The sequence below is a fragment of the Columba livia genome, chromosome Z (assembly GCF_036013475.1).
Source record: "Columba livia isolate bColLiv1 breed racing homer chromosome Z, bColLiv1.pat.W.v2, whole genome shotgun sequence".
Lineage (NCBI taxonomy): Eukaryota > Metazoa > Chordata > Aves > Columbiformes > Columbidae > Columba > Columba livia.
Window position 1 is genome coordinate 34,282,670 of NC_088642.1, and position 12,108 is coordinate 34,294,777.

General features: G+C 36.5%; 1 long non-coding RNA gene across 2 annotated transcripts in view; it reads left to right on the forward strand.

Annotated features, from left to right (window-relative positions):
• The window catches only part of LOC135577252 (uncharacterized), a 123,095-nt gene that overhangs the window by 62,752 nt on the left and 48,235 nt on the right, over window positions 1–12,108 (forward strand). For both annotated transcript variants that reach the window (XR_010468834.1, XR_010468835.1), the window contains exons 3-4: window positions 476–610; window positions 1,579–1,693. This is a non-coding gene — a long non-coding RNA (uncharacterized LOC135577252). The remainder of the gene's footprint in view (window positions 1–475; window positions 611–1,578; window positions 1,694–12,108) is intronic.

Genomic DNA, 12,108 nt, shown 5'->3' on the forward strand with positions numbered 1-12,108 from the left:
TTATCTAGCCATTAGCATAGGAAAAAACTCAATCTGGGCATGTGATTATTTCAAGAATAGTGATATTATATGCAATTTTTACTTTTAGTCAGACCTGAGGTTTTCTTTTGCATTTCTTGTCCTTCATACGATTACTGCTGCAAGCAATAATAAGAAAATCAAATTTCTAGTAAACTGTCTGTTTTCTACCAATTCATGAACTGCTGGACTCATTGTTTCCAATCAAATCTACAGGTTGTAGAATTCAATATGTCATCTAAGGTTATTCAAATAAAACACAGTCAGCATCAAACATGATGCTAGTTTTATTACTTTTATGGACATTAAATGGATTTTGCAGCAATTCTTGTGAATGACCTCTGCCAAAACTATTGGTAAGAGGTTGATTGTTCACTATAAAGTTTCTGCTTCTATGTCTAGTAAAAGGCAAAACAGACTTGGCGTGAATAAATTGTTCATTTTCTGTTCCTTGCAGGGACTGGAAATCTACATACACATGGTATTAAAAGATGCTCTTTCACAACTAAAGGGCACTTGGAGGCATATTCAATTGCTTGTCTACTTCCCTCTTCATTTTCCTGATAAAATGATTCTGTGGAGGTACTGCAAGGTATGTCAAATTCTGATGATGTTTATATTTTTCTATTCCCAGACTTTTACAGTATTGTCATGAAGGTACAAGTCTCCTATTACTTTTTAAAGGCACTTTTACTACATAGTGACTTTCAAAAGTCTATCTGCTCTACGAGCATTTAAACCAAAACATGTTGCTCTTTGTAATATTTTCTCCATCAAGCTCATAAAGCAGAATGTATTTACTCTATCAAATCTATTTTTAATTACATATATCTAACCAAAGCAATGACTTGCTGAAACAATGTTCTCATCTGCACAAACATATAGCGTAACCTGCATAACCTTGCATGTCAAAAAATGCCAGTCTTGCTGTAATTTGGACGCATAGACAAATGGGAAACAGGCTAAGCTTTGGACAGTAAGCATAATTTATAAAACAGGAACAGAAGCTCCTTTTCCAGCATAACTTGTGCCTTTGATAGTGCTGTAGTTTGAGGCAGCTCTGTCATGTCAGATAATTGCAGCAAAGATATAATAGAATCACAGAACCATAGAATGGTTTGGCTTGGAAACAACTTTAAAGACCATGTAGTTCCAAACCACCTGCCATGGGCAGTGACACCTTCCACTAGACCAGGTTGCTCGAAGACCCATCCAACCTGGCCTTGAATACTTCCAGGCACAGGGCATCCACTTATCTGAGTAGACTGTTCTAGTGCCTCATCACTCTCACGGTGAAGAATTTCTTCTTTATAGCTAATCTATATCTATCTTCTGTCAGTTTAAAGCCATTGCCCCTCGTCCTATCACTATAAACCCTTCTAAAAAGTCCCTCTCCAGCTTTCTTGTCAGCCTCCTTTAGGTACTGGAAGGCTGCTATAATGTCTGCTGAGAGCCTTCACTTGTCCAGACTGAACAACCCCAGTTCAGCCTGTCTGCATAGGAGAGGTGCTTCAGCCCTCTGGTAATTTTTGTGACCCTCCTCTGGACTTGCTCCAATAGGTCCATATCCTTCCTACGCTGGTGGTTCCAGAGCTGGATGCAGTACTCCAGGTAGAGTCTCACCAGAACAGAGCAGAAGAGCAGGATCACGTCCCTCAGCCTTCTCATGATGCAGGTGAGTGGTTGAATGCAGGGTGTGGTTGGATTTCTAGGGGGCTGCAAGCACATATTTCCAGGTCATGTTGAATTCCTCATCAGCTTTCAAATCCAATTTTTCTGTTCAGGGCTGCTCTCAATCCATTCTCTGACTAGCCTGTATTTGTGTTTGGGATTTCCTTGACCCATATGCAGGACTTTGCACTTGCCCTTGTTGAACTTCATGAGGTTTGCACAAGCTCATCTCTTAAGCCTGTCAATGTCATTCTGGATGGCATCCCTTCCCTTCAGCATGTCAACTGCACCACACAGCTTCATGTCACCTGCAAATTTGCTGAGGATGCACTTGGTTCCACTGTCCTCACCACCCATATACACAGATCCTTGTAGATGCTGGCTTAATAGAGAACAGAGGATGAACATGACTGTCCTTATGCCTACTGTTTTCCAGCTGAAATAGTTTTGACACTGTGGTTTTAACAATTTTCTACCTTTTTTGGGGTGACTTTCACAAATCTTTGTGTACTGTCGTTTATGTTCAAGGATTTGAAGCATGTAATGCTTGTGTGTGAATGAATAGTTGGTTTCAAGGTATTAAAAATAAGATGAGAAAGGACCACTTACTAAAGGGTTGCCTTTATATTTGCTGTTTAGTTGATATGAAAGCAAAGACACCTTGCAAGACACAAATGTAGAACATGTGAGTCACTGGGTACAGTCTCTAATAACTCCTGAAGAACATTCAGATGCTAATTTTAGAGAGTCTGCCACATGCTGTAGCAAAGAAATACGATGAGTCATAACAGTGAATAATACCTGGTACTCAAACGGCATATTTTATCAGAGGATCTCACAGTATGTTAATAAAGTTTAACTATTTAAGTCTCAAAACATATTAGGGAGGTAAGAAAGTATGAATTTACCTTGTAAGAGAGAGATAGTTCACTTTGGAAGAGGATTTGAAAGATGTTTTTACAGCTCTGTAAATCTGTTTATGGTAGTTTGAATATTCTCAGTTAGGCAGGGCGTTGCTTTCGGTTTGTGAGGTGGAAAATCCTGTTCTGGTAAACAAAACAAATGAAGAACTTTGGAGCCAGATTTTGGTGATACATAAAAAGAAGGAGAGTTCTGTTCCATGAGGAAACTTGGAGAAGGAGGCAGAAGCAGGTCTTCCTTTCCTCTGCCAATATCCCCAGCACTTAGTCAGAAATTTTGAATTGTATTATTCAGATTAATGTCTTTTTCCTGATATTACTAAGCAGTGATATTTCTGAAGTCCACTGACAGATACAGACATAAAGTTCTGTTGTGTTTCAGCACAGTTTTATAAATCATCTCTTGTGTCCATCAGACCTTAAAGGATAATTCTGATCTTCAGCTAAAAACCTGTTATTGTAAGTGACTATTTCATATGCCATTGAATAGATTCACTGACTTATTTCAATTAAGGTACACACAATCTACTGCCAATCCCATCTTCTGATCTTTGCTTGTCTGGCTTCACGCTGCAGTGCTACTTCATGAGCAGCTCTTGGTAGAACATTATTCAATAAATTCTTGTTGTTGCTGGCCCTGGGTCTTGACAGGCTTATTTTTTGTGTGATTACTGTGGTAAATTTCCTGGGGTGTCTTTTTCTGGACTGCTCAACAGCCTTCTCAGCTGCACTTTTGGCTCCTGGGCATGCCCTATTACTCTCCTAGAGTGGTCTTCTGTGGTCTTAGTGATCTGAACTAATCTGTAAGATAGAACCCAGCAATAAGCTCTGGCTTAGAGGCATAATGTTTCCTGGAACTACCAACTATTTTCTATCAGGCAAAATGAAACATTACTTAAACATAAGAATGCATTTCCCAATGCTCAGTATTACACTGCAATACAAATAAAAGCTAATCAAATTTGAATTATTCATGAAAAATGTTAGTTTTTTTCTAAAACTTCTATTTGGATATTTTCATTACAAAGCTATACCAGTCTCTTTTGAGAGAAGGAAACAAAATCTCAATATTAACAGCAAACATATATGGACTATAATAAAACATATTTTAATTCGTATTTCTTTTATCTAGCAGCAATAGACGGCCAGACAATATCCATATTCCATTTATTTTGTAATTTAGTTTCCAAAACACCAGAATGTGTTGATGTTGTGATTTGAGAGTTCTCCTTTTATTTGAAAGTAAACTGATCAAAACCATAAACTTAGGAGCATCCCTATACAAAATGCTGTGAGAGTTTGAGGAGTGGCTTGATTCCAGGTCTCTCCCACATTTAATTTCTCGCATTGTAGTCAGGAATGATGAAGACAGACAGGGGTTTGTTTGGTGGATTTAAAAAGAAAATTAATAAAAAAGTGAAAAAAAAGAAGTCGTGTTCTCTACTGATAGTATCTTGTATGCCATTATAATATCAGTGACTTTGGATTGCCTGATGCTATTTAGGTAATCCTGAATGAAATAGAAATGTCTTAATTTAAGAACTTCAGTTTAACCAATTTAGCTAATTTTGTTAATTTTAGATTGATTTTGAGCCAACAATGTAAAAATTTAGTTTCTAATATTTGTACATATGTAATCTATATGCAGAACATGTAGTATGAACAGAAAAAGTTTGATTTTGTGAAAAATTAGTTGTGCAGACCACTCTTCCTCCTTAAATAATTTTTCCACATTTTACTTCAAAGAGGAGCTCAATTCAGATGGCTTTAATTCAGAATATCAGGGGATATTAAAAAAAAAAGTGTGAATCTCCATTTTCAAGTTTCTTCTCTGCTAAGTTTGAAAGCCCTAATTGCTACTCAAGGGTTTGTTTCTGAGGCCTTGCTGTTAAATATTCAAAGAATCAGATGTATTTTACTGAAAACTTTGTAATTTTGAAAAAAATGCTAATTTTTTAATGAGTTCTGAAATTTGAGATTTTTTTCCAAAAGTAAATGCATTTGCTAAATTAATGCTATATACTGATTTCTCTTTACTTTTCAGAGATCTAACAGAAGACCAGGTATCTATTTATTTTTTTGATTTAGCCCTCTTAGAAAGACTTATGGAACACAAAAGACTCTTGAGCAGATGAAACTAGCTGAAAGCATGATGTAGAATTCTCTTTTTAACAGCGGTAGCATTCTTGATCAGCTCCAAATGATGAGAAGATTTTGCTGACGGCCTGATTTTGAGAGCAATTGCCTTTGCTTTTGCAAGGTAGTTTGCTCTAATTGTATTCCATAGGCCAATGGCCAGAGGAAATCCAGTAATGGCAATAAATTGCAGTGTCCTGTAACATTAGCCTATCCCTTGCAACAAACTTCAATATCCTCAAAGTATGAAAAAAAGGCGAGTAGCTACCAAAAAACCCAAAACCCCCCCAAAACAACAAAACAACCCTGACAAAACAAACAAAAAAAAACCCAGAAAAATCAATTTTTTTAAGAAAGTTCCTATATGTCATTTTACTCCAGAGTTTTCATAATGGCTTACATATGGACAAAGATATACAGCCAAATTCATAAATAAATTTCAGCTAATGCATTGCTAGCACACCTGAAAATCTGAGAAAACTTGTTGTTACCTCTATCTTTTTATGTAGCTTTGTCCTGTAGGAAGATAGGACTAAAACACCCAACACATGTTTAAGAATGTAAGAAGAGTGGGTCGAGGCTTAGCAGAAAGTTAAGCAAAGTCACAAATATACATCCTTTCCAGACTGTAATTTCAAATTCTTAGGCATGAAACTGCTAGGCCAGGTTTTTCTTCACTAAGCCCCAAACAAGGGTAAAAACATTTTGGAGAAAGTTTTATAGCTCTTCAGTTTCAAACTGAAGACAAGGAAGGATGATTAATTTTTTTACACAGTGGAGGTCTTAAATGTACACTTAATATTTTGAGACTGAGGGTCAAAATCTACTCAAGTCAGCTCTGAAAAAAAATGTATCATGATCTCAGTATTAGAATTCACGGGGTTGGTTATGATGTAAGAAAAGGTCTATAATTATTATTTAAAAGAGTAATAAGAATTGTCATGCTGAGATTAGTATTAAAAATACATGGCCAGAACAGTTTGAAATGGTGATTTTGTATTAATAGCCCTTAAGCTTTGTCACTCCATACAGAATATCTGTGAATCAATCTGTCTGCTCTGGATCTGTAAAATGTCATTTTAGTGGATAATATATGCAATGTGGATCTGCAGCACAAGACTAAAACTTATCCAGACTGTTCAATTCTAGAGCAAAAAGAAATTTTAGTGGTTTATTTCTAGAAAAAATTGTTATTTTATTTGCTTGCTTGGAAGACAGCAACTTAAAAGTCAAATTCTTGATGAAAACATGAAAATGCAGGAAAAAAAGTTATGGCTGATAAGCTCTGACCAAAATTTCGTAAAATCTAGCAAGAGATATACCTCAAAGAAACTACTTTTTTTTTTGTATTTAAAAAAATTGGAAGTCATAGTTTTCAGTGAGGTTAATCCATTAGGGAATTTATGAAAGATGGACCAAACAAACCAAATATTTCCTACAAGCAGACCTAGCAAAGAGTTTTAACTGCCTTTCCACATCTCAAAAAGTGATATAACCATCTATTGAAATTGAAACTTTTCTACCCATGAAATATTTTATGATTAAGAGTTGAATTGCTCTTGGAAGATCTTGAGCAAATGACCCCCAAAATTAAATACTATATTAATTCGCTTTTGCTATGCCATAGTTCAGATGATATCTCTTATTAAGTCACAGAAAACTTCAACAGATTTTTTTTAGCTGACTATGTAAATTACACATACTAATATAATAATAAAATCACATGCACATTTTAATCTTTTATTGAGGTCATTTTTTCCTTAAAATAAATTTGAAAATTTTGGTACCAAAACTACTTATAACAATTTTGACCTGCAGCTTTTCTAGTATTCACTCGTTGTTTCGAAAACTCTATACAATTGGAAGAAAAAAAAAAGGCATACACATACACTTTGGCACTGCTCTTTATATGGAGTATTATTATTGTCTCAGTAGTTAGAACAGGTCATCACACCTGACTGTAAAGATAGTATTAATTAATTTCAAGTAAAACAATTATTATTGGATTTAGTCTCTGGACAATTAAATTCAATGAACTGTGATTCTGCAGAAAAAGAATGCATTTTTTTTTCTGTTATTCAGAAACAAATAAATGCACTCCGAACTGTGTTAGCAAGTGATCATCTCTGTAAAACACCAGTCCTTTGCTTTTCTAAAAGAATAACATGTAGTTACTCTTCTGATAGATTACATACTATGTATGGAGAAGAGTCTCCAAAGTAACAAAATAAAATATAAATACTCAGTTTGAATAGACTATTAGTACCATGACAATTTATGGAGCAAACTAAGATTGATTTGGTGATGCTGACCAGCTTTGCCTTCCTCATTAGACAATGTCAGGGTGGCACACACTGTTCTCTCACTGGTGTTCCAGCTCACCTCTAATTTTGCAGTTGTGCCTGCACAGGTGGATGATCACACGTCTGTGTATCCCCAGAGGAGTCAGCAGGGCTGTGAGAGTACAGCTGTTCATTTGCATGGTGCCTGAAGTGGGGCTTCAATTAGCTCTTGGGTAGGAAGCTACCAGATAACATCTGGCAGCTACTTCAACCCCATGGCTGCATTTCCTATTTTCGTTTCAGGTTTCTGAAAGATAATGGCAGTTGCTCTGCACTTGTATGGCAAGTGCCTTAAGTTGGACCTTCACTCACACCTGGTGTTTTCTTTCAATATTTCAACCATTGTTGTCTCCTTTTAATTATTTTAAATAGTTTTTTTTTTCTCCTCTAGACATCTGCCTGTGAAGCAGGAAGTGGTGTCAAATTCATGTAAACTTAGATCCATACTAACTTAGCTAAAACTATCAAAATATTACCCATTTGGGGCAGTTTCTGTTGCATTAAATATTTTTCAACAAGTTATTGTATTATCTGTTACTTTGTTGGAAATCACAGAGAAATGAGTACCATTTTCAGTAACTTTTAATAAAATGATTAGGTTTTTTAAATACTTCTCCTATGGCTCAGTATACTACTAAGTTAATTGCACTGTGTTTGCTTTGTTCATGTTTTGATTAAGAGGTGACTGTGCAATGGTCATGCTGTTGAACCTAGTGCAATAAATTGGATTGGTCTTGGAATATGGCATGAGCTTCTTTTGTATTGAGCTATGGCTACACAGTGTTTTCTGTTACCATATTTAAAAGGTTGTCCACAGGGATTCTTATACCACATAAATGTAAACAGTATTACACAAGGGTGAACAATATTTCCCATGAGATTTGGACTAATGTGTAGCTCTCCTTGCACTGGTTGCCGGTACAAGTTCAAAACAGATTAGGAACCTTGGAAATTCATTCATTTTTTGCATGATTTAGCGCCTGGCTATGACTGAACAGGCAGTGTTATGTATGTAAGTGTCTCAGTAATGGTCAGTTCATAGAATTGTATAGGTCTGACACAAAACCCAATGGTTATAATTTCACTTTTCTGTAATTGTCTAAATATAACCTCAACAGACCTTCAAAGTAAATTTTGGTGTTGTGTCCACATGAAGAAAACAAAAAAATTTTCACATTTCTGTGGGGCAAAACTTCTGTGATCATAGTAAAGAAATTAAATCAATTAACATACTTTGTAGTTGACTAATATATTTTTCTTATTTTTCTTACATTTCAAGGGTTTTGTAAATACTATTCTATTTTGCTCTGCTGTCCTTTAAGAAGAGTGAGAAACCTGCTGCACCCTGGCGGAGCCCAGAGTTAAGCAGGAGCTTCATGGTGTCTGGTCTGACTCAGACTCTCATCTGCCTGGCCTGGTATCTCAACACAAATAAGGGTCCTCAGTGGGTATCTCTGAAAAAATACAGCAGCAGAGCAGAAGTCTAGTGATACCACCTGTTCAGCCTCCAGATTAGTTTCTCAGCAACCTCCTCCACCCAACTTGTCTTTCTGAGTAGATTTAAGAGATTAGGAAGAAACTCTCTCAGTGATTATCCCCAACAGACTTTCTAGATCTCTGTTTTAAGTGGAAGGCAATGATCATAGTCAAAAGTGGGGTATACGTCAAGATGAACTTGTCATCTAACTTGGTTTGACAATTTTGTATTGTGGCTCTGCCTTTCTTCAGCCATGTCTTCACTCCTCCTGTCTGCAACCAGATCTCTCCTCATGTTAGTATATTTAACATTAGCAGTATGTTTTAAATGATTTGTACATTTGATGTTCAGCTTAGTTTTACCAAATGAAAAACTTATATCTGGAAGAAATATGGAAGTGAGGGAAACTCTGGAAACTGGTGAGGCGGGGAGGGAACAATTAAAATAAGGTAAGTAGCCAGGGAGAGAAAGCAAAGGGCATTTCTCCTGTGTGTTTAGCTGAATCAATATATGTCATCCTTTTAATTGTGCAACAAATGTCTGTTATCAGGCTACGAGAATTATCAGTGGTTACCACAGGTTCCACAAATTTTGCACTTCTGTTGCTCCTTTATTCATTTCCATAAACTCACCATTAGTTACACCTGAGTATAATTAGAGCATACATTAATATGCCTTTCCAGAAAGAGCAGGGGGTTTTGTGTCTTTTTAAAAATTTTATTATTATTTTTTTTAATTCTATAAAAAAGCTGATTTATGAGATCTTTGCTGTTTTTGTCTTTACCTAAATATACCTCACATGAGTTAGAAGACTAGCCGAATCTGTAGCTTTGAAGTTACTACTGTTCAGTAAATGAGATTTCTACTTAATCTTTTCACTGAATTAGTGAGGATAATTAATTGATGAACCAATTTTTTTCCAGCAAGGAATTGCTAAGCATATACATTAAGTACAGTGGGAATCAGATATTAAGACACTAATTTGATATGAAAGTGCAGCATTTTGTGATATACTGAACTCAGTACAGCCCATGACATTTAATTAGTATTACAGATATCATAACAGCTAGCATTACGTTAGATTATAAAGATTTATTGACACAATACAAACTTAATAGAATGAAACCTAAAATGGAGGCAGTGCAATTTGTTCATTGTTTTCATATTGAACTGTGAGGCAAAATACATTTCACACCTTGTTTTTGTTTTGACAAACTTTTGCTTCTGGTGTCCTCCAAACTTCTAGGAAATATTAAAAGATATAATTTCATTACATAGAACGTTGTCAAAAGATCTGTCAGGAAATATGTCTGCTTGAGGACGTATTGATCTGAGTGCTGTGGGCAACTTTCTGGCAGGCACAGGTAGTGTTGGATTTTAAAGCCCTCTCCTCCTTTGTCCATAAGAGTCAGGTGGTTTTCAGAGCATCCCAGGAAGAAGATACTCCTTTGTTTTATTTGGAATGAGTGACTTGTATTTCAGAATTACTGTCCACAGCACAACTGAGCTGGACAACTAATGAAATTAAAAAAAAAAAAAAAAGGGATAAACCCAAAAGCCAGAGAAATGTGCCTCTCATTTCATCTCCATTTCTGCTTTCACAGCAATCTTATTTTGCCTTTGCCTTGCTTTCTTTCCTGAGGCTGGTACTGTGCTAGTGATGCACTTAAGCCTGATGTTTGGAGGTCTGCAGGGTCTCCTACTTTGAGAAAAAAGGATGTCAAGGTAGGGACTTCTCATGAGGTAAAAATTCACTATAAATGATGGTGTCTTTTTTCTCTGTAGTTGTTTCTTTCCAATATAAGCAAGATACTTTATTTTTCTGAAGGACAGCAGATTCAAATGATCTAGCTTTATCTGCATTCCTTAGTCCTTCTGTACTGGAGATGTGAGCTCTACCTACAGATGATACTGTGTTCTTCCCATGCATCCTCTCTGCAGTCTCAGAGGCTGAATTCCTATTATTGTGTTACTGCAGAGAACCATCCTGCACCAGATTTACTCCTTAGACAGATTTACCCCTTAGTGGGTTGATACCAAAAAGCCTCGTCATACAAAATGTCAAATAAGCTGCATTTCAATGCCTACTAATCAGGGCTGCTGTAAGATAACACTGGTTTCCATGTGGGGTCTGGATCTAAATATGTGTACTTGGTTAGAGAGTGGTTTAGAATCTTATTTCATCTTTAAACTAAATACAAATGTTTGAACAAATATCTGTGTTGATTGTTTACAGCTTCATCCCCAGCATGTCTTTAAACATTCATTATTCTGACATTTGTTAAATACATTGGCAGCTTTTTATGACTATATTAAGCAAACCTTCAGGGTAGCAGACGAGACAGGATATTATTCTGAGATTAAGGAAGGAAAATGAGAAAGAGGGATATGAACAAAAGGCAGACTGAAGAGGATCACACTCGCTTTCCTCTGCTGGAGGAAGCAGCAGCCCTTATTGTGTGAGCTCTGAAAGTGATTATCTCCAGTCACTGGTTCTCTCAGAGTATAATCCGTTGATTCACTGGCTTTTTCTGATCAGGGTTGGAAAGGAGACATCAAAAAGCATTAATAGCCATTATAGTAGTAAAGATCCATACCAAAGGGACAATTAACTAATCTGCATTAAAATACTTGCTGGATAAATTTTGTTTCTCAAACACATTTTGAGGTGACTACTCATTTGTATTACTTTCATTTTTGTAGGGGTCTTAACAGCTATTGTGGAAATGAAATGTAGCTGGCACTGCAACTCTGTGTGCTATCACTTTGATTCCATGCATCCAAGAATTTTGATTTTGAAACCACAGATGTCTGGGGCTTGGCTAATAACAGGCAGGATTGTCAGCTGCCCTGTGTCAAGGATAACTGCCTCTCCCTGGGAAGCATAGACTGAAGCGCCAGAGTTACATCCTTACACCGTGAGGTCTCTAATTAACTGCAGCACCCAAAGTGGGACAGATGGAAATCAATATTTTAAGCTCTTATTGATGGAACAAACTCCTCAAACCTGCTACTAATTTAGAAACAGGAACAAAGTCTGAGTATTAGAATACTAGATTTTATTATTTTAGGGAGGCTTTTCAGTGTTTTTATAAGATTTTGGTAGGAGTGGTTTTTGTTTCTCTGCATTTCATGGAGCTCTGCTAATATGTCTCTCCATTTATCACATTATTATGCTGAATTACTTGCTTAAACAATTATGCTGTGTAATAGCAGTGCCTGATATGCATAATACATAGCAGTACGGAGAATGCAATATAATGTTACAGCACAATAATACATTTTAGTTAGTTTTTGAGTGATGTCGACTGGGCTAGCCAAAGTCTTTCACCAGGGCTCAGTGCTCCTCTGTGCTAAAGGGAGTGCATTCCCCCTGCCCCCTGCTATCAACCAGGGTTTCTTCTTTCAGTCACCTCAGCAGCTGTCTCATACCACTGAGAAGACCAATCAGGTTCCTCAGACCCTCTTTGTCCCAAGCTTCTGTCTGCCATCAGGCATGTGGGCATGATAATGCAAAGGACTTGCCAAGAATCCTCTGGAAGTT